The sequence below is a fragment of the Odocoileus virginianus genome, chromosome 32, assembly GCF_023699985.2.
Source record: "Odocoileus virginianus isolate 20LAN1187 ecotype Illinois chromosome 32, Ovbor_1.2, whole genome shotgun sequence".
Taxonomy (NCBI): domain Eukaryota; kingdom Metazoa; phylum Chordata; class Mammalia; order Artiodactyla; family Cervidae; genus Odocoileus; species Odocoileus virginianus.
The window spans coordinates 30,635,075-30,658,557 of NC_069705.1; the positions used below are offsets into that span (position 1 = coordinate 30,635,075).

General features: G+C 38.9%; 1 protein-coding gene across 4 annotated transcripts in view; it reads right to left on the reverse strand.

Moving 5' to 3' along the window:
- The window catches only part of TENM3 (teneurin transmembrane protein 3), a 991,614-nt gene that overhangs the window by 679,677 nt on the left and 288,454 nt on the right, over positions 1–23,483 (reverse strand). For all 4 annotated transcript variants that reach the window (XM_070460107.1, XM_070460106.1, XM_070460105.1 and 1 more), the window contains exon 4: positions 19,528–19,607. The gene's annotated coding sequence lies outside the window, so the exon portion shown is untranslated. The remainder of the gene's footprint in view (positions 1–19,527; positions 19,608–23,483) is intronic.

The window sequence follows — 23,483 nt, forward strand, 5'->3', positions numbered from 1 at the left end:
TGCAACTCAGAGCAACCCAAATAAGGCATTTTGTAGAAAATGACTATTTTATTAAATTACGCAAGTGAAATCCTGATTTGGCGAGTTTCACCTCAGAAACATATTTTGAACTATATCCTGAGCTTTCAGAGTTGGAACACGGATATTTGACCCTCAGCTAGTGAGTTAACTTGTGTTTCAATGTCGTAAATTGCAGGTGTCACAAGCAGAGGTAATGCATATATGTGTCTATGCAGCAGATGCTTCTTAATGTTTAGGTATATGTGACCTCTAATATTTCAAGGCCATTTCTGGAGATTTTAATTCCATAGCAAGTAAGCATCAGCAACATTTGGTTGACTGACATCAGCAGTTTTAGCTGTATGATATCTTAAAATTCATCTTTAGTTTTTCTGTGTGTGTGTAGCAAGTTGAACTTTGAAAACATGGGATTTGCTATAGAAAATGTATTTAGGTGATGGTTCTGGGCAACCCATTTGTTATTGTTGTTTAGTTGCTCAGTCATGTCTGACTCTTTGTGACCCCATAGACTGTAGCATGCCAAGCTCCTCTTTTTGTGGGATTTTTCCAGGCAAGAATACTGGAGTGGGTTTTCATTTCCTTCTCCAGGGTATCTTCCCAACCCAGGGATAAAATCAGCATTTCCTGCATTAGGAGGTGATTCTTTACTGCTGAGTCACCAGGGAAACCCAGGTAACCCACAGGCTATTCCTAAAAAAATACCATAGTATTGTATCGGAATATTTTCCTCAAAATGAATAGATGCACTTGTGTGCAGTTACTTATAGGCAAGTTGAACTTGCCTTCCACTTGGGTGCCAAAACCTTTATTCCTCTTTATGTAAAATTAACTCTATATCTGTTTCAGAAATGTTACTGAAATAAAAAAACAACCTCAGCAACAACAAAAAAAATTGTGATTCCTCATGTGCATTCTGGCAAAACTGGTTAGGAATTTTGACATGGACTTCCTTTTGGTGATATAGTTCTTCTCAAGTACTGTAATAATTCAAAACTTTTGGGTAAGGGCAGAACAAAACTTATAGAAATCATATGGTAAAAAGTGTAATCAAGTTTGTTGTTCTTAAAAATCAAGGAGATCATAAATTGAAGTCATACTAGTTAAAATTGCATCTGTAGCATGAAGAGTGCATTGAGTTGCTTATAAAATGGACTAAATTTTCCATTTTCATCCTTTTTCATCCTACTTCTTCACAATTGTTTTTGCCTTAATCTTGCCCCAGACACTTGGCATCAGATTCTGGATACTATTTCTGATTTCACATAGCTGACTAAAGCTTCCAAAAAAAAGCAAGGAAGTGCTATAACTTCTTCCTCAAAATTTTTGTTTTTTGCAAATATCATATATATATGCACATATATGGAATTTAGAAAGATGGGTACTGGCGAACCTATTTGCAGGGCAGCAGTGCAGACACAAACATAGAGAAGCAACTTGTGGACACTGTGGGGGAAGGAGAGGAGGGAGAATTGCGAGGGTAGCATGGATATATATAAATTTCCATATGTAAAATAGATAGCCAGTGGGATTTGCCCTATGATGCAGGGGGCTCAGACTGGTGCTCTGTATCAAGCTAGAGGGTGGAATGGGATGGGAGATGGGAGGGAGGCTCTTGAGGGAGGGGATATATGTACACCTGTGGCCGACTCATGTTGATGTGTGGCAGAAATCAACACAACATTGTCAAACAATTATCCTCCAATTAAAAATAAATAAAGAAATGAATTTGTTTTTGCTCCTTCAAAGCTGGGAAAAAATGATTTCAAATTTTCATCATCTGCTTTTTAATCATAGAATTCTGCTTCTTCAAAGATTAAAATGTTGCCATTCATAAATGGAAAGGAAAATTTTAATAATCAAAGATTAGGAACTTTAAGTAGTTTCTTAGACAATGAAAACACCAACTCAAAACTGGACTGATTTATTTCTTTAGAAATAACTGAAGAGTTGAATCACAGATATAAAAAAAATACTAGAAGTAGGATATATTTATCATTTTTACTATAGTGCTCTCTTTATAAAATAATACAAGAGCACATTTGCTAGTGACCAATTTACTTAATATTCAAAGTATAGTGACTTTTTTTTCTATATCTGGAGCCAGTTTTACTGTATTCTTAGCAAGTCTCTCAAAAACCAAACCTGAATTTCATTAAATATATTCAGTAAGTAGCTGAATTAAGTAAAATAAAGTATGGTCATTATAAGACCTAAAATCTTATTGGCTTTTTGATTCTTTTCTAATTCAGTTTTTGCATTTCAAAAAATGCAGTTTATATTTCACTAAATACAGCTCTAAATTGGAAATATACCATATCTTGCTTTTCACATGCAATTAACTGGTAACCACACAACTGTCTACAACCCTAGAACTCACCCTATTTGGAGATAAAATCAAATGTATTCCAATGGAATTATGTTTTTGCTTAAAAATAAAACAAATCCATCTTACCATATTATCAAAAGACCCACAGAGGTAACTTTTAAGATATTACTTTCCCACTAAATTAAGAATTTGCAAAGTCTGAAGTCCTTATAACCTGTTCTATGACTTTATTATGCATGCAATCCATCCTGCGCTTTAGTTAAGACGGCTGTTTTAAATATTTAACATAGTCAGTGACATTCGTATCTTTAAAAACGGATTTTTAAAAAACGATTAATCTGCACTATCCCATAAAACTTGAAGCCTTTATCTGGGATACAAAGGTGCAAAGTTTCTCAGCAGAATACTTCAAGAGGATTTGCAGCTTGTCCTGGAATCCTTTGAGGTGATGAGTTCTTCTAATGATATTGTCTTTTATTGTCCAACTATCTGATTACCTAGTGAATCTAGCTGGTAGGGAGAGGTCAAAGGAGAGATTCGGACTCAGGTGGACAGAATCTACTTTCTTTCTTTCTGCAGCTCCTCTCAACATCTCTCTCCACACCCTGGATAAATTTCTCAACTTTAAACTTAAAATATTTTATTCCTCCAGTGTCTGTTCACAGACTCTGAGATTCATGCTTTATCCTCCTTCAGGATCCATTCCTGAACTCTAAACACTTATCATTCAATGTATTGTGTAAAGAGAATTCCCAGCAGTGGATTTTAAAATGAAAGAGAAAGCATCAAGCATCTGAGTGTTCTCAGCTATTGGTGTCAGTACCAGGATGCCTCCTGTTGACAAGGATGGCCATGGTGGGGGCACCTGAGATCTCTCTATTCTGAGCAGTCTTCAGAAATCAGCCAAATATGATTGTTCTTTCCGATCAAAGAAAATAGGAAGACAAAGAAAGCTGAGCATATTCTTTTCCTCCACACGTTGTTGTTGAAAGAGGGAGGAATCCCACTAGGACCCCAACTCCCTTTTAGATATTACCAAACTTCTGTAAAGAATTTCTATTCTTCCTCCCAGCCCTTCTTCCTCCTCCCCTGTCAGCTCACTGATTGAGGTGAACAAAGTTTCTCTGCTCCTGCAAGATTGCGCTAGGCTGCTAAAAATTAACTGTGAATAACACCACAGAGGGGCACAGACAAATGAAACACCAGGATATTCGCTGCTTTGAGAGGATGTGGCATGCAGTTACCTGCATTTAGCTCAGAGAAAGATCATGTCCCTTTCTTCAAAAGAATATTTGCAAACTTTCCAATATCACTCTTGGGTCTCATGTTGTGGGGTGTTTTTAAGGCTGATTATATAATGCAAAATGCAAAACACTTTGATTTGCGATCAGAGGTGGGCAGGTAAGAAGGATGCCAGCCTAAGCCAGGATGTTTTACTAGGAACAACCTCTGTTTCAGATAAATGATCTTCTGGAGACAGAAGATGTGGCAAAGTGCCTGCCATTGAAAACAGCAAGGAAAATAACAGTGTTGTTGGCATGCTTCTTAAAATGTATTTCTTATTGGACACAGGAAGTAATTTTCCCTCAGATTGGAACGTGACATAATGTAACATGTCAAAGACATTGTTAAAAAACAAACAAATTGGAATTGAGCTGCGTACAGTTAGTCTTAGATCTCTCAGTCAGCTTCACACATTAAGATGGTCGAACATGCAGAGCTTATAAATTCTCCTGTTGGAGAGGTTTTTGGAGAATTTCACAAAACTCAGTGGTATCTTGGTAGGGAGACTGACATTTACCACTGAGTTCTTTAATGACAGCTAAACAAGAGAACACCACTCCTAATTTACTCAAGTAGAATTCAATATCATAATAAGGCAATTGCAGAACACTGTGCTTTTATGAAACCAATTTTCATGCTATGATTTTTAACTCTTTTAGTTACCAGTAACTTTGAATGGCTTCACAAAGCCTGCATTCTTATCCTGTGCATGAATTTTTAAACACACTTGTTCTATTTGTCTTCCTTCAATACTTTCTGCTTTCATTAATCACATATATTATATACACACATTTCAGCATTCCAACTTAGATCATATGGGTTTATAATCCTTGCCCACACACCCCTAGAATTATGTCCTTTTGATTACCAGAGTAGCAAATGGCTTATCACTTTTCAATTCTATAAGACATCTCAGTATTATGTCATTTCCTATTTGACCAAGACAGTTGACCAAATGATAAGGCAATTAGGATTGTTGTCTATGAAAGAATAGAGTATGGATCATGTTACCTGCCAGCCCCACAAAGAAAGTTCTTCAGCCTCTGTTGAGTATTGAGCTTCCATTCTATCGAATCAGCTTTGAGAATATTTATGTGTGTGGCAAAGTGGACAGAAAGAGGTGAGGGTCATCATGGTTCTGTCATGGGGGACTTCTAGTGTGAATTTGACATGCATGCTGCCCTTGGGGGGTGAGGCAAATGAAAGTAGACATATCACAAGGGGAAGAACAGACATGGTCCATTGGAATTCAAGGAAGGAAGTGCTATTTCCAACTGAAGGCTAGAGTGGGCAGCTTGGTGGTGGGAAAATAGCCCACCTGTTCAGGCTGTTCATAGAAACATCCTGAAAGGTGGAGTTCCCCCCTCCCTCCTCGGAGTCATATTTGCTGCCTTTTGCTCTTTCCTAGCTCTTAGCTTGAATGGCATCTCTCAGAGAGTTGCCCGTGATTCTAAGGGTCTCCTGTTATTTTGTCATAGAATTCTGTGAATGTCCCTCCTAATGATACATCACACTTTTGTAAGTATTTAATTAATTAATTTGTTTCATATAAGCTGCTGCTGAAGCATTTAAACTCCATAAGTGGCCTTGACTCTGGATCAGTCCTGTATGCCCAGAACTGTGTCTATTGCTTGATACATAGTAGATACATAATAAATATTTATTGAGCAGGAGAGTGAATGAATCAGACAGAATGGGTTATATAGGGATGGCTGGGGAGCAGGGGAAGGAGGAGAGAAAGGATGGGATGGATGGATGCAGGAGGGAGGGAGAGAGAGTGACAGGTTTTTTTTGGGAGAGCAAATGCTAAGAGTTTCTTACAAAGAGTCACGTAAATGGTTCAGCTTGGCTTGAAGCACATGGAAGATGAACATGAGTGTTGAGAGAAAAATTGAACAGGTAAATTTTAGGATCAGAATACTGGGCTATAGGCTTTGCACTTTACTTTTTAGGTAACACTGTTTTTCAAGCAGATCAATGTAACTGCCACTAGATCATCTTGTATCTTCAACCCACAAACTTTGAAGGAAGAGCATATCTTTGCTTTAACAGCCTCTAGTGTCAAAGCTATGATCTTTTGACCAGACCCACGGACCTCAGAGAGAGTTGCTTCGAGCTGTCAGAGGCCTTGGATTTCAACCAAAATCAGTTCCAATGACCTGCTGAGTCCTACAGTGTGAAAGTTCACATCAGGCCAAGCCCAGCATCCAAGAACAATTCAAGTCAACAGATTAAATGCCCCTAGGGTGTGCTCAGCCCTGTGGAGAGACACAAAATAAATCAAAGGCAGGATCCCCCTGCCTTGAAGAGCAGGAGAGCTGTCTCTGATGGAATTGCTCTTAAACGACCTCCCCACTTGAAGGTGTGCAAGGCAATCAAGCAAACTCAGGTAAACACAACCACTTCTTAGAGAGTGCTCTCTATGAAGTGACTTGGTCACTCTGGAATCCAGGAAACAGTTTCGTCCCCACTGCAGATACTATGATTGTGTGTCTGTCCTGCTTGAGACAGGTCCAAAGATGTCACATGAAAGAGCCCCAGATGAAGAATCAGCTGCCCAGGGCTCTGGATCCATCACTAAAAAACCGTGACTCATGGGTGAAGTCATTTTAATAATCCAAATGCTTTATCATTTTTGAAAACATTGGGTATTTGTTCATTTATCAACTCCATTATATATCCACTCAATGCCAGGCTCTGTGATGAAAGAGCCCCCACTTTCCTGGGCTCACATGAGAAACAAATGAGATAACGAGAGGGAAATGTGTTCTTCATCATAAATCCCTTTACCTTTTCAGTTGGTAGGAGAGCCCATAACACTGCCTGAGGCAGCCTGGGAGTGTTTTGTATCATGTGGTTATAGGAAATCTCGTTAAAATGCCATCTTTATTTCATTTTTGGCTGCAACATGTGGCTTGAAGTTCCCCAACCAGGGATCAAACCTGGGCATCTGACAGTGAGAGCATAATGTCCCAACCACTGCACTGCCAAGGAATTCTGTAAAATGCCACCTTTAAACCTGGTCCTTGAGACTTAAAAATACAATGAAATGTACAAACACAAGGGCTCATTTATATTTCCAGGATACTTTATAGAAGTCTATTTGTGTTATAATATCCTAACACCCAGAGTTGGACACAACTGAACTGACTTAGCATGCATGCATGTACATCCTAGTGGAACCAGAGTCTGATCACTGTGAATACAAACATGGGTGTGGGAAAACATCCCCATCCTTGGTTTACAGAAGCTCAGTGCTCCCGATGCACCGCTGGTAGTAAGACCTGTGACCATATGGTGACTCAGTGGCCCAGAGCAGAGATCTCGGCTGGGGGAAGGCCAAGCAGGTTGGAAAATATGGTGCATGGGGCCTTGGGGTCAGGACCAATGGGTAGACCTCAGAGCTTGGGCTCTGGGGTGCAGGTCTGAGTGAAAGCATGGAGTGTCAAAGAAGCGTGCTTGGCAGCTTGGAGAAGAAGACAATCTCAGTCTTTGCTGCAAATGAAGAGGCGGCAACGGGTGGCAAGCCATACCAGCACAGTTGCCCCTTGAGAAACGATGCTTCGAATGCAGCTCTCATGTGGCCACTGATGTCTGGGAGCCCACATCAAGCTGGCTGACTGGGGTCTCAGCTTCCCCACTGCTCCAGCCAGTGGAGTCTACATTCTGGCTTATCTCCTCCTTCTTGCCTCCAACTTTTGGACAATTTCCTCTTGCATCCAATGACATGATTGAAATCTAGCCAGGTCCCCTGGTTATCTTTCTGGGGTGCCCGTTCCTTCATAGGGGGCAGATGAATATCAAGTCTCTCCATGCAGAATATTCATTGTTTCTGGGGCTTGAAATTAATGACTTAAGGAGGAGTTAAGTCTGGGTTTTTCAACCTTGTAGAATTGACATTTGAGGCTGACTAATTTGTGATCCTAAAGAGTGTCCTATGCATTAAAAAATGTTTAGCAGCATCCCTGGCCTCTACCCAGTAAATGCCAACATCACTCTCCACCCTACCCCACCCCCCAGGCTGTGACACCCAAAAATGTATCCTGAAATTATCAACTGTCTCCAGAGTGGCAAAACTGTCCCTACTGGGGACCAATGACCTGAGCGAATAAACAGGCTGACAATTTAGGATAACCGTTGGTGCTTTGGCTTAAACCCTTGGCTAAACTTGCCTGGTGGCTCAGACAGTAAAGCGTCTGCCTACAATGTGGGAGGCCTGGGTTAGATCCCTGAGTCAGGAAGATCCTCTGGAGAAGGCAATGGCACCCCACTCCAGTACTCTTGCCTGGAAAATCCCATGGATGGAGGAGCACAGTAGGCTACAGTCCAAGGGGTTGCAAAGAGTCAGACACGACTGAGTGAATTCACTCAATTGGTGCTTTACTTCTGACATGACTTTCTGAAGAGGTAACAAGATTATTGCAATAAACTTCAGTACTCAAAGTTTGAAACTTTAAAATCTTAAATGATCAAATTGTACTACTCAGGTTGACCTTTATTATAACTATAAATTATTTGCCTAAACAATAACATATTTATTTGATGTGTCTCAGAAGTAGGTACTTTAGAAAATACTTGAGTGAATAAATGACTTTTTTAAAATAAAGATTTAGATCTTTAAACTTTTAAATACATTTTCCATGGTATCATAATACCTAGTAATGATATAATTTAAAATATTATCACAAAATTAGCATTTTTTTTTACTGTTATCAAATATGTATTCAGTGTTCAAATTTCCCTAATTGTCTCTTAAAAAAAAAAAGATTGGAGTATAATTGATTCACAATGTTGTGTTAGTTTCAGGTAGATAAGCAAAGTGAATAAGTTATATATATGCATGTATATCCACTCTTTTAAAAAAAGATTATTTTCCCATATAGGCCAAAGTAGAATTCTGTGGGCTCTAAGGAGATTCTTATTACTTATCTATTTTATATATGAAAAAAAAAAAAAAGTGAAAGTGTTGGTCGCTCAGTCATGTCTGTCTTTTGCAATCCCGTGGACTACAGCCCACCAGGCTCCTCTGTCCATGGGATTTCCAGGCAAGAATACTGGAGGGGGTCACCATGCCTCCAGGTGATCTTCCTGACCCAGGGATAGAACCTGGGACTCCAGAATTGCAGATAGACTTTTTACCATATGAGGCATCAAAGAAGACCCCATTATATATATAGTTGTGTGTATACATCAGTCCCAACCTCCCAATTTATTGCCCCCACCCCTGATCCCTGGTAACCATGTTTGTTTTTTACATCTATGACTCTTCTTCTGTATTGTAAACAAGTTCATCTGTACCATTTTTTTTTAGATTCCATATATAAGCAATATTATATGATTTATCTTCTTGTGTCTAACCACTCTCTAGGCCCATTCATGTTGCTGCAAATGACATTTAAAAAAAAATGCTGAGTATATAGATGGGGAAACAATGGATACAGTGACAGACTTTACTTTCTTGGGCTCCAAAATCACTGCAGGAGGTGACTGCAGCCATGAAATTAAAAGACACTTACTCCTTGGAAAAAATGCTATGACCAACCTAGACAACATATTAGAAAGCAGAGATGTTACTTTACTGACAAAGGTCCATCTAGTAAAAGCTATGGTTTTTCCAGTAGTCATGTATGGATGTGAGAGTTGGACTGTGAAGAAAGCTGAGTGCCGAAGAATTGATGCTTTTGAACTGTGGAGTTGGAGAAGAGTCTTGAGAGTCCCTTGGGCAGCAAGGAGATCCAACCAGTCCATCCTAAAGGAGATCAGTCCTGAATATTCATTGGAAGGAATGATGCTGGAGCTGAGGCTCCAATACTTTGGCCACCTGATGCAATGAACTGACTCCTTAGAAGGGACCCTGATGCTGGGAAAGATTGAAGGCAGGAGGAGAAGGGGATGTCAGAAGATGAGATGGTTGTATGGCATCATTGACTTGATGGACATGAGTTTGTGCAAGTTCCGGGAGTTGGTGATGGACAGGGAAGTCTGGTGTGCTGCAGTCATTGGGTCGCAAACAGTTTGACACGACTGAGTGATAGAACTGAACTGATATATTGTATGTATGTAACACATCTTCTTCATCATTTATCTACTGATGGACATTTAGGTTGCTTCCACGCCCTGGCTATTACAAACAGTGCTGTAATGAACACTGGGGTGCATGTATCTTTTGGAATTACAGTTTTCTCTAAATGATGCTTTTTAAGAACAGAAAAAAATGCTTCATTTGCTTTTAACTCTGGCCTCATGAGTCTTCCAATATACCTCTCTCTGTGACACCAATTGGTGTACCAAGCACAGGCATGAACTAAGCCCACAACAAAATGTGGGCATTTTAGCTCCCTCCATCAGCCACTGTGACCTCCGGTGGCTGAAGGTCATCTCTGCAGACTGTTTCAACATGCCTGTGGCAAATGCTTTCAATAATAGAACTCTCTTTCTGCACTGATCTCCCTCTTCCTCTTAATCCCCATGTCATGTCAGGTGAACCTCTACTGTGTCAATGAATCACTTTATTTGGTATTTTTTGCTTATGAATTACTTCCCTTAACAGATTGAAAGCTCGTGACAGTTCAGGTTGGATACCTGTTTGATGCATTTAGACCTTCCCTGTGGCTCAGATGGTAAAGAATCTGCCTACAATGCAGGAGACTTGGGTTGGATCCTGGGTCAGGAAGATGCCCTGGAAAAGGGAATGGCAATCCACTCCAGTATCCTTGCCTGGAGAATCCCATGGACAGAGGAGCCAGGCAGGTTGCAAAGAGTCGGACATGACTGAGTGACTAACACTGCTACTGCTTGATGCATTTTCTGTATCCCTTCAAGGACATAGGGCAATGCCATAGGACAATAAATCAACTTGCTTTTAAGGGTGTACCCTGGCCTTTTCAAGCCTCAATTTCTCCTCTAAGAAAATGTTCTCAAAAGCCCCCCAGACAAAACCTTCACTCTGGGATGGGTGAGGGAAATATTGAGAGTTTGGGAGTAGCAGATACAAACTATCATATCTAAGATGGATAAACAACAAGGTCCTACTGTTTAGCACCTGGAAATATATTCAATATCCTATGGTAAACCATAATGGAAAAGAACATGGAAACAATACGTATATGTTTAACTGACTCACTTTGCCATATAGCAGAAATTAACACAATATTATAAATCAAAAGTACTTCAATTAATTTTTTGTAAAAATGTCACTCTCTTCAATGTCTGAGTTTTAATGTTATTAGTCTAAAAGGACCAATACCATTTCTCTGTTGTCCCATGATCTACCCACGTTACTCTCCAAGAGATATTTATATATACTCACCTATCTCACACACAGAGGAAAGATAAACACCATTCAAACTAAGATGCAGTCATCTCTTATTGACACTCAAATCCTCAGAGTTTCCTTTTTTCTCTTAAGTAGTCATCAGATTTCTCTCTGAGTGCCACTCTACCTTGATTTTGAGATGTGGCATTTAATATAATTGTGACCTTAAAAATCCATCAAGAGCAGCCATACAACTCACATACGTAAGATACTTTGTATGCTCACACTTTGCATGCTGAACTTCCTGGCTGAATCTGATGGGTGGTGTTGGAACAAGAGTGGAGGATGACAGGGACGATTCCAAGAAACACTATGGCTGCTGACCGCTCTGAAGAGAAGAATAGCCAGAGCACTTTCTCTGCTTGCCTCCCACGGTCCCTTTCCAGGGGAGAGGAAAGGAGCTCTTCAAACTGGCTACAAACTATATTAAGGTAGGTCTCGAGGTCAAGTCTGATACAGAAGATAGAGTGCTGATCCAGGGTTCTCTTTACACACCTTATTCTTCAGATCAAGGGCTATGGCACTTTGTATAAATCTAGTCTAAGATCATGCTTGCACCAAAAAGCTTTTGTTTGAGAAGTGTGTCGATGGTGAGTAACTGAACAGAGAGAGTGGATGATGGGTAGATCTATACCTGGACTTTTAAATAGATGCACACAGAGGCCGGCACACAAGTCGCCAGTCTGCACTGCCCAAGTCTCCTTGAGCGAATGTGAGAAAGACCAGCTGAGGGCTGACTCCCCCATGCTAAGTAGGTCAGGAGGAATGAGAACCCAATTATAAAAAAAAAAAAATCACAGCAAAAGTCCCCCTAGTTGGCCTTAAGGAGTTATATAAACCTCCCCTAATTGACCACATCAGAGGAGGGTTTGAACTGCTTGCATGAAAACAACTTACCATGCCTGGTGATCACACCATTGACAATGAGGTTTTACTTGAGGTGTTCAAGAATAATAGAAACAGTATTTTTAAATAAATGTGTTGCAACATGCAGGCAGTATTTTCAAAAGTATCACCTGCTCCCCTTTTAGAATGGTAGGTTGCTGGCACTGCTGGAAAAATTAGATTGGCTCTCATGAAATTTTTTCTTCAATAAACAGTGTCTGAGAGGGATTTTTTTTCCCCCTTCGGTGCTTAAATGATATATGTGTGAAAAGATAAAAGCTCCCTTTATAGAGGTACAAAAAATCTTTTACCCTGAACATGTTATTTAACTGAAGTCACCTTTGTTAATTCAGCTAAGTTTTATTATGTTCACAAGTCTGATTTTTTTTTTTTTTGACATCTGACTCTTGTAGAAAATTGCTGTAGTGAAACAACTTATCACTATTAGTATCATTTAGGTATTGCAGATCAACAAGGAAGGTGATTATCTGGTGATATCTATGTATTTGAATAAAGCAAACATCACAAGGTCTGGAACTAGGGAAATACTATTCTCAGGGGAATGAACAAAAAGAAAAAAAGAAAGTATAGAAATAGGTAGACATTTATGGCATCAGTATTGTTCTTTGATTATTCACCTATACTTGTAATAGTTACTAGTTAAAAATATTTTGATATTGGGTTACAATCCCTTTCAGGAACAATCATAGTTTATCACTGTTTAATAGTTATTACCATTTAAACTCTTGAATATCTAAATTTGTACGATAAAAAGTTGCTAAAATTGGGGGAACATCTATGAGAAGTTACTTTTAGCTTATAACATCCAACATGATTAAATAAATTCTGATACGAGAAACTTTTGGTGAATTATAAGGTGCTTTGAAGAAGTTTATTTATGTCAACCAATGGAGTGGCAACCACAATCTCACTTAGACTATTCCTTAGGGCCACTGCTGGCTTCAAGGATTGCTGGAATCATTGCTATGACATTTCTTATGTGGTCAGGCTCACAAATTAAGAAGTACATTAGCTATGGAAAACTACTCCTTATAAATAACTTGATAGTTGTAAAGGACATCCATCGAAAGATCTCAAAGTACATTTATTCTAATCAGGCTCAGTCTGGAGATAGACATACACAGCAAGAACATGGAGAACAAAGGCATTAATAGTCATAGTCAAAGTGTGCTGAGTGGCTGTGTCCTAAGTTAGAACTATAATCATGAACAGTCAAGGTCAAAACATGCTGAGTGGATGCTTCCACACAAGGTTAGAACTATGCTGTGATTGTTGGAAGCCATCTCTGAGCCCCTAGAAGAGAGACCACCTAGAATATTATTTCCCAGGAAAACTGTTCATTTATTCATCCATTCAACACATACTTATGGAACCTTCACTATGTATCGACACAGAGTATTTGGCCAGTGTGAGGGACAGAGAGGCACGCAGAACAATACTCGCCTTTTTTTGTGGTGGAGTTCTCTGAAGCTAGATACGGACGCTTAGGTTTTTTTGCTAGCTGTTCTAACACTCCTCTTTGTCAAGCTTATTTACCTATGGCAATCTTTCATAGAGCAGAGCCTTCTGTTCAGAACCTAACAAGAAAGATATGCCCTGAGCGAACACTGGCAATTGGCTACATTTCCTGAAGTAAAACCTTCAACATTCATTGCACCTCCCTAAATCTGCCCTTTGCAGTCTGATTCGAGAGGTGGGATGAGACCTGCCTGAATGTGGCTGCTCTAGTAACAAAAATATTCTCAGCATTGCCTATTTCTATTCTTTCTGCTACTTGTTAAGTTTAGATTTCATCTCTTCTCTGTTAATAAATATGATAAAAATATGAGAAGGTCAAAAACATCTGCAGTCTATCCCTTAACTAATGGATCTTAGAAGAGGAAGTTCAAAACAGAAACTTGTTCTAGAACACATGGCTTTTGTAAACTGATTACCTTAAATAATAAGGACAGATAACTTATTGAGCCTTATATATATATATATATATATATATATATGTATGTATGTATGTATATATAGGTACTACTTTGATATGTTAGCCACATTTTCTCATCATAAAATAATAGTCACTCACTCGCTCTCAGTCATTCAGTCGAGTCTGACTCTTTGCGTCCCCATGGGCTGTAGCTCACCAGGTCCTCTGTCCATGGGATTTCCCAGGCAAGAACACTGGAGTGGGTTGCCATTTCCTCCTCTTGGGGATCTTCCTGACCCAGGGATCAACCCTGTGTCTCCTGCAATGGCAGGCGGATTCTTTACCACTGAGCCACCCAGGAAGCCCAAAAATAACAGTATGGGGGGCTTATTATTTCCACTTTACAGATTAAGAAACTGCGAAGTGAATTTTCACTGCCAAGTTTTCAAGGTCAGAAGGAATAGAATAAAAATTTAAACCTACGTTAATCAGTTCTAAGGTCTATCATTACATCAAACTGCATCCTCTGCAGCACTGTATTTATTTATTTTATTTATTTTTCCTGATTGTAAAACTGAAGGCACCACCTATTAGCAAAACAATATCCATGTAATCCCTGGGGAGATATTTTCTGATTCCTGAGTTAATAAACAGAAGATTTGCTCCTCTCCCGTTAGTCATCTGGCTTGGCCTCCCTCCCAAGTGTTGTCTATTGATGGCGTTCTAAAGACGAGTTTGTTGGGTGAATCCCTGTGGGTTGGTCCACAAGCTGTGATGTGAGTGGTCTGGTCTCAGCAGAGGGTCATCTCTTTATATGAGGCTGTGCATTTCCACAACCATGCTTTACCACAGACAGAGGATACTCAGAATCCTGTGGGGCCGAGACTTTGGTGGTAGGAGAAACTGGGACAAGAATGAACCCTCTTGGGGATGAAGACATGTCTCAGCACTGGCACAGACACGCCCTGGTGTTCTCCAAGGATCCAGCATTCTGTCGTGCTGTGTGGGTTCAGTCGCTAGTCAGGTCCAGCTCTTTGTGACCCCATGGACTGTAGCCCGCCAGGCTCCTCTGTCCATGGGGATTCTCCAGGCAAGAATACTGGACTGGGGTTGCCATGTCCTCCTCCAGGGGATCTTCCCAACCCTGGCATAGAACCCTGCTTTCCCTCATTGCAGGCAGATTCTTTACCATCTGAGACACTAGGGAAACTCTGTTGGTACAAACCTATGTAAATGCAAACTCATGACACAATGACCAAGCCACACATTTGTGGAAAAAGTGATGTGTGACATCAGCGTACCTTATGGCCCCTGTCCAGGTACAAAAATAATTACACTGTAATATTTTTAAGGGCCCTGAAATATCCAGCAACCTTAACTTTGTGAGAGCAATGCTTTATAGCTGATATAGGATGAAACTGAAATAATCAACTTCAGAATGGTGCTCTCTAGCCAGTTTTCAAGTGAGTCTGCCAAAGTATTTTCTTTATTAGCTATTTCTGCTGTTTTTTCACTAGCCCTGGGACAGCCCCCCAAAACCCAATTTTGCTCTTTGTAATAGAATAAATTACTATTCAATTTTAGTTCATGGTTTAAAAAAGATAGTGACCTAAATAAATGGAAAAATTTTTTCCTAATCACTTTGTGTTTTGTTCTTTTTCCCCCATAGGTTATACATTTTAACAAGAAAATTTGTTTATGCCCCCCCTTTTTTAGACTGAAGCCAAGTGTCACCTTGGCAATATCACAGAAGACAGACAAGCACATTGTACTTGGCATATATAAAGTCAGACGCAAACACGAATGGTCAAAGAACTCAATAAGCTTGAATGCTCCCTTGGGTACAGACCTGCCCAGATTTTCAAATCAGACTGGCAGTTTCAGAAAGCTCTATCATTCTTTCCCAAGTCTTGGGCTAAATAGGACACCTTGAACCACACTGCTGAGGTCCAGGCTTGGGATAAGCCTTCTTATGTAGGATCAAGGGACCAAGAAGCACGGTGAAAAGTTACCAGTATCTCACAAATTTTAAGCCCCAACATTTCTCTTGCATCAAACGCTGTTTCTGCAAAATACCAAACCACTCAGATGAAAAGTAAAACCTGCAGTCAGCCATGATGACCTTTGTTCCAAAAAACAATGTGCACAGAGATACTTACAATCATCTAAAAGGCTTACGATGATTTTTTTGGACATTGTTAATCTATGCTGTTTCTTTCATTCCATTGAATTCTTAGATTATCTGCCAAATGGTGATATAATCTGAGGCCCATCCCAGTTTGGACAGTGATGGAATATTCAATTTGAATATAATGTGGGTTCTTGGTTTTTCCTCATTCTCTTTTGGTCAATATTGTTAGAACACAAAAAAATTATAATAAAAATTTTATACAAGTCCAAGGTTTTAGAATTTTGAGTTCAGTTTTCTAAAGCCATGGAAAAGGGTGGTTTACTGCCTAAAAAATGATAAGCTTTGGCTTATCGATTGGATTTCAATTTTTTTATGATATGCCTTGTTTCCACTTCTAAAATGGACCACTTAACATCTTACATGCTTTCCACCTTCTTACCAACTTTTAAATAATAGCGTGATTCTGTACGGGGAAATTATGTGATATTTATGTGTCCTCTTTTTGCAAAACATTGCTTTTTAATTTTTTAAATTTGGGAAATGTTTCTGCATCCTTGTTGGGTTTCATAAAAAATATCTGGGGAACCTAAGGACATTTAAGTACATTTACAATCACACTGAAAAATATTAGTTAAAATCTATGCCTTAAAGCATAGTCATGATATTTTGCCTAAATCAGAACAGAAAAACTCTTTCTGGTGAATATAGTTTAGAAAGACTCTTTTAGAATTGTTTTGTTTTGGTTTGGTTTGGGTGTCTTCCCCAGGTTAGAAAATAGGTAATTGGTTTGCCTGATTTAGGAAGATTTTGGGTGTATGTACAAGACACCTTTTGTTTTTTCATCAAGATACATGCTTATACATGTGTTTTTAAGGCAACGGCCTATCTCCATAGCAGCAACTATCTCCTATGAGAAGTTCTCATTCATTGTGAATCTCAGAGGAGCACTAAACATTGGAGTTATATGTTAGCTACTAGAGACTAAATGGTTGTTTTTGAGAACCTCCTGAAATGGGAAGAGTGCTTTACATGAAGTAAGAGAAGGGTTTGAAGAGAGGGTACTTACAAGACAGGGGGAGGTTGACCTGCTTTATGATAGAGGCATCCATAGAAACAGCTTTTTCTAGGGTGAAATGTGGAAGATCTGAAGGAATCTCATTGATGGTGGGTTTTAGAGAAATAAGTATTGCTTTTGCCTTGAATATTGAGTTATCTTTTTATAGGAAAAAATACATAGATGATTACATTTCAGCTTAAGGTGTCTGAAACTAAGGGTGTAGCTCCCATTCATAACAAGGAGAGCTAGGCACCTAATTCCAGAATACTTCCATGACAATTTATCCTAAAAATGTAACTTACTTGAAGTCTGTTATGGAACTGCAGGGGTGTTCTTCACAGCCTTTGTCATGGTTCACATGTGAATGAAAAGTCAGGAGGAAAATTTGAGGAAAATGTCAGCAAAGCAACTTAGATAAAACACTTCTCATCTAATCTGTCTGTCTATCTATCGCACATATATTCCAAGGGTCTTTGTTTTCATGGATTGTGCAAAATATACTGCTAAAATTCTTAGAGAGAATCTTAACAGCTACTGAAGAAAATGCATGATGCAAAATTATGTCTATTTTATATTATTAGACATATAAATTATTTTGTATTAGACATGTAAATATGTCCATTTTGCATTAGACATATAAATATGTATATTTTATCTTAACAGAGGAATCTCACCACTATTTAAACTGAGATCAAGGGAGAAAATTATCCTGCATGCAAGAGGTGGAACACAACAGCTATTTACTCCAGAGTTTTATTTCTGCTTTGGTTAATTACTGAGTATGTAAATGTGTATGTGCGTCCACAAGAACTTTTATTAAAGGACTCTTGTGGCACCGTTCTTTGAGATACCCTTATCCAAAAAGCAAAAAACTAACTGCCTGAAAGGAATATTAAAGGAAAACAACAGTATGTGCTACTATTATATGCAACACATATAACTAATTAGACCATAATTTCATTGTTAAAAAACATCCCTTCTCTTTTCTATTTGCCCTTCTCTAAGCTGAAAAGAAAAAAACTCTTCTGTGAGTACTAAATTTGTGTCAGTTTTAATGGAGGGGGAAAAAAAAAGATTGCTTGTTTTGGATATAAAATTAATTCAAATCTAGCAACCTAGATATAAAATTATCAGTGACACAACTGCAGTTATTGTCATAGATTCAAGATGTAGGCACTTAACCTCTAAATTTTTTCAATGATTCTTTTTTCATTTTAAAAAAGAACATATATTGTCATTGACTGAAGAGAGTATCAAATATGTGCAAGTAATTCAAGTTTTCCGATGTAAATATGTTGTCATTCTTACATATTTGTGTTTTGTAATTATTTCATAATCTAGAAAATCCCTTTCTCCAAAGGAAAATATTACTGAGCTTTGTGTTATAAGAAGAAACAAGCCATCAATCAAGTGAAGTCAAAGAAACTCAAAGAACTCAACCCAGTAAGCCAAACAGTCGGGCACTTTTTGAATGATTTACTCTAGGAAACCGGATCTTTTAGGCATGCCACTGTATACACATCCTGAGCAGGACACTTATCAGGTTTTCTATTGTAAATTCTTTTATAGCTTTCTAGTAGAAAACACTTTTCATTTTGAGGAAATCCCTCAGAATATGGCTTTAAATGAAACTGTTAGCAAGGTTCAAAAGCTTTAAATTACTCGACCATGGTTACCATTGAGAAAACGCACTGAGCTATATCCAGAAGAGAACAAAAATAACCAGGTACAAGTTTAATTCTCTAAGGTTGCCATGTAAGTGCTGCTCAGAAAGGATTAAGACTTTCTGAGAACAAGAGAGCTTCCAAATCACTTACGAAGTGGGGAAACACACACACTCTATAATCCATTGTGTTTGGTCTATTCCATTCTGGGAGGAAATTCTAGTTAAGAAAGCAGAGATTCTATATATTTTAGGATGTCCTCATCCAGTTAATTAAAAAAAAACCTGTAGAAATGCCATTGCTTTCATTTAATCAGAAACAGCATAAAACTAGCTTAACTCCACTTATTGGAAACATTGCCGACAGTGAATTCATGGAGGCTAGCAGAATTAGTAATGTGCTTCCAAGTGCACATTACTTGGTGTGTTTGAACTGTGGTGTTGGAAAAGACTCTTGAGAGTCCCTGGACTGCAAGGAGATCCAACAAGTCAAACCTAAGCGAAATCAATTCTGAATATTCACTGGGAGGGCTGGTGCTGAAGCTCCAATACTTTGGCCACCAGATGCAAAGAGCCAACTCATTGGAAAAGACCCTGATGCTGGGAAAGATTGAAGGTGGGAGAAGGGGACGAGAGAGGATGAGATGGTTGGAGGGCATCACTGACTCAATGCACATGAATTTGAGCAAACTCCATGAGATGGTGATGGACAGGGAAGCCTGGGGTGCTGCAGTCCATGGGGTCTCAAAGAGTTAGACATGACTTAGCAACTCAACAACAACAACAACCAAGTACACTGCAGCTTGACACAGGTGTCATATTTTGTCAAGACGAACAAGTTATACATTTTAAGAAGCCCTTTTTGTCTTATTTGATAGATCTGGAGACAGTGTTGTCCCCAGGACTTACCTTCTCTTCTTTGGAGAGTTCCTCAGTTTTCTTGGATGCACAGAAGTTTGAAATCACTTTGTCTTAGAAGAGTAGGAACCCTAAAACAAAATAAATGAGATATGTAAACTGGAAAAAAAACTTGATCTGATATTTTTTGTGTATAACTTTAATTCTGAAACTCTAAAAAAATTGAGATGCACCGTGCCAAGGGATTACTGCTGATCTAAAACAATTACATGGAAAAAAAATCTTAATGATCATAAACGTCTATCCCAGCAGTGTGTTAAGCTGAACTTGATTTGATGAGTCCACTTAGAGTCCTTTTGCTACTTATTCTAGTAGTAAAAGCAAAAAACTTATATTCATCTTTATGAAGAGTGAAATGTTTGTGAATTTATCTAAGACTTGCCATCTTTCCATCTTGTTTAAAGCTCCTTCCACTTGTTCCCTGTTGCTAATTCCAGGATCACAAATGATAATAATTAGATTAAGGGTAGGACAAACTTAGGCCACACCGTATTCCCAGAGCCCACAATTATGTTTACCATTGTGTAAATTTATAAATACTTGTTTCTGGTTTTGTTGAAGGGGAAAAAAATGCATGGGTTCTTTGTTTTTGCATTTTACTTAGTAATTTTAAGCAGCAATCATATCCATTAATCAATTGAATCCATGCCTTGAGTTTTAGCATTTAGCTTTCATTTTAGCACTATAATCCTTTGCAGTGGTTTCCAACTGTCAAACAATGAGTCTGATTCTCTCTGTTCCTCCCTTTTCTTCTTTTTTTTCTTACCAAAAAATGAAAATAAAAAATAAACAAAAATACATGGAGGATATAAGATAGACAAAGATAGATCAGAGACTACTTTTAGGCTTTGAACCTGGTTGACTAAGAGATAACTGATATAATTATTAGAAAAAGGAAAGTGAAGGGAAAGAAAGCTATTGCATTTGTTCTCAAGGGGCCAGATGAAGGTCTATTGAAAGTATTGAGGTACAGTGTGGGGAGTCAAGGAATGGATGTCATTTTCTAAGAGATACAGAGAAGCTGGTTTATACTGGAGCAAATATCTATGCACAGAGTGTTGGGGAATAAAAAGTAATTCAGGGACTACCTTGGTGGTTCAGTGAGCTCCCAGGGCGGGGGGCCAGGTTGGATCCCTGGTCAGCAAACTATTAATAGATCCCACATGCCACAACTAAGAGTTTGCATGCTGCAACTAAGACCAAATGCAGCCAAATCAATAAAATAAATATATATATATATATCTTAAAAAGTAATTCAACTGTGCTATGTGGCAATCTATGCTGACAGACCAGTATTTCTTTACTGAAAGAAAAAAAAATCATTTTTTAACCAAAAGAATAGGACTTGAACATCTGATGGACTCTGCATGGGAGCCACTGTACACTGAAGAGCAAATGAGAGGTGGGGTGAATGCTTGGGGCTCTGAAGTTCAGGAAACAGTCCTCCACTCCAGATGAGCTATCAAAGGGGTCAGGGGGCTTTACATCGCTCCTGGAAACCCCAGATTTTGAGAGGGTATTCCAGAGTTCCCCGAAAGGATTTGAATTTCATCTTGTAAAATGCATACTTCAGTTTCTTGCAGATATTTGAGGAGTTTATAGCTCTGCGTTGGTTTTGAACTCTAGTTTGTGTGGATGTTTCTTTATGTAATTGTGGATGGGTGAGTCCTGCAATAGCACGGGTTCGGGAAGACCCAGGCTGGACTCAGAGCCCTAGCTCTGACACCAACCCTCCACGCTCTCACAGCACCCTTAGGGTTACTGTTTCACTTGGTGTTACTTGTGCTAGCCACATTCATAAGATGCTGAAAGGGCAGGTTTTGAAGACCAACAGCCAGTGAATGAACTCCAGCTACACCACGTAACACTGTGTCTGTGTAACCTTGAGGGAGACACACAGTCTCTCTGTGCCTTAATCGCCTCGGCTTTAAAAATGTGAGAAAAAAATGAAACCTTCCACACATTTATCAGGATGACATGACTTAATATTTTCAAGCACTTAGAGTGCTAGCTAATACTTTAAAATGCTGTTTAACTCTAAATTATCATTTTTATTTATATGTGTACATTATTCTGGTGGCTCAGACAGTGAAGAATCTGCCTGGTTCAATCCCCGAGTCAAGAAGATCCCCTGGAGAAGGGACTGGTGACCCACTCCAGTATCCTTGCCAGGAGAATCCCAGGGACTGAGGAGCCTACAGTCCCTGGGGTCACAAAGAGTTGGACACGACTGAAGGTTTAACGTTATGGCTGATTCACTTCATCATAAAGCAGAAACAAACACAACACTGGGAAGCAATTATACCCCACTTAAAAAATAAATAAACAGATGTTTTTCAAGGCACGTTGGATTGATTGATTTTAGAAAGAAAATAGTGACATTCTTCTAGAATCAACTAACTTTTCAGTTAGTATCGACCACCCCGAAACAACCAATACGGGAGGGAACAACTGCTGAACATGCTCATGTAAAATCAGGCAAAGCAGAGAAAGCATAGTGATAATTGTGTGTCACTAGATTTCATCTTTTAGGGTGATTAAAATTTTCATAAATCCTCAGTGTGTTTTTTGTAGTGAATATATCCTATACTCCCCACCAAGTTTCAATTTTATCTGGAAACAAAGCACAGTGTGCAAAACAATAAGATGAAGATTCTTTCCGTGTAAATTAATTAGCTTAACACCATAGGAAAAAAAATGTATGCCGACAAAATTTAAATATGCCAATGAAAGCAGGCAAACCACATCATTCAAAAAAAGTTACTGCCTGGCTCTTGAGGTGGCAGTTGACTCATGTGGAAAAATTATTAAACCCAATTTTGCTGATACCAGGCAATTACCTACCATGAAAATACGATTGATAGAAAAGTTTGGTAATAGAGTCCACAGAAGAAGGAACAGATTAGAGTTAAATTTGGAGATGAAGATAATTTGAATTATTTACAATTACTATTTATAATTATTTACAATTCAACAGAATCAGAGTATAGATATATAGAGCCCTTTTATGCTTTATTTTTATATCCTGTAATTATATATAAGTATCATAAAGACTATGAAAATACCTAATGTACAAGAAGACATTTTAGGAGAAGAGAGTGGTTTTTAACACAACAAGAGATAAGCTGACAACAAAAGACAGAGGTCTGTGGATGTTGAAACCATTTCAAAAAGCAAATGGAGCTTGTTATGAAAAATCTCAGCATGAAAAACTAGCTCTATAAAGTTATAGCTGAGAAACATCTAAGCAATTTTTTTCTAATCAGCAAAATTAATAGCATTTTTGGGGTCTCACTTGCCATTTTAATATTAGAAACTCATGAGAAAAGCAAGAGTAGTGGTTTCTACACAAAGAACTTAAAAAATTCATTCAAGCTGTCTTTGGGTGATGAGAAGATAAAACTAGCTAATGGGAACACCAGCTTCTTAGTTATACGTATATTCATTTGCTGAGCAAATATAATTATGTGCATATTATGATTATGCATCAGGCACTGTTAAGGTTTTAGGGATAAAGATGAGCAAAGACAGAGTCAGCCTTTGTCCTCATATAGCTGGGACAGATATTAACCAAATTATCACACAAACAGAGCTGTGCACATTGGACAATGGTAAGCGCCTCAAGACTGCACACAGAAAGACCTGAGAGGCCCAGAGCAGGCTCTTTGAGGAGATGATGTGATTTGTCTGGGCTCAATGGAGCAAGCAGGAGACGCAGGAGTGGAGAAGCTTCCAGACTGAGGGAAGAGCTTGGCCAGAGGCCCTGGGGTGGAAGGGAGACTGGTGAACTTGAAGACTGGAGAGGCACCAGGGGCCCAGAACCCTGGGCACGGGCTCAGGGGGTGCAGAGGAGGCTGGGTCGTCAAGAAGGGACTGGCCTGCACAGTGCACAGTGGCGCGTGTTAAGGATTTTAACAGTTATCCTAAGGCCAAGGGACAGCTTCAAA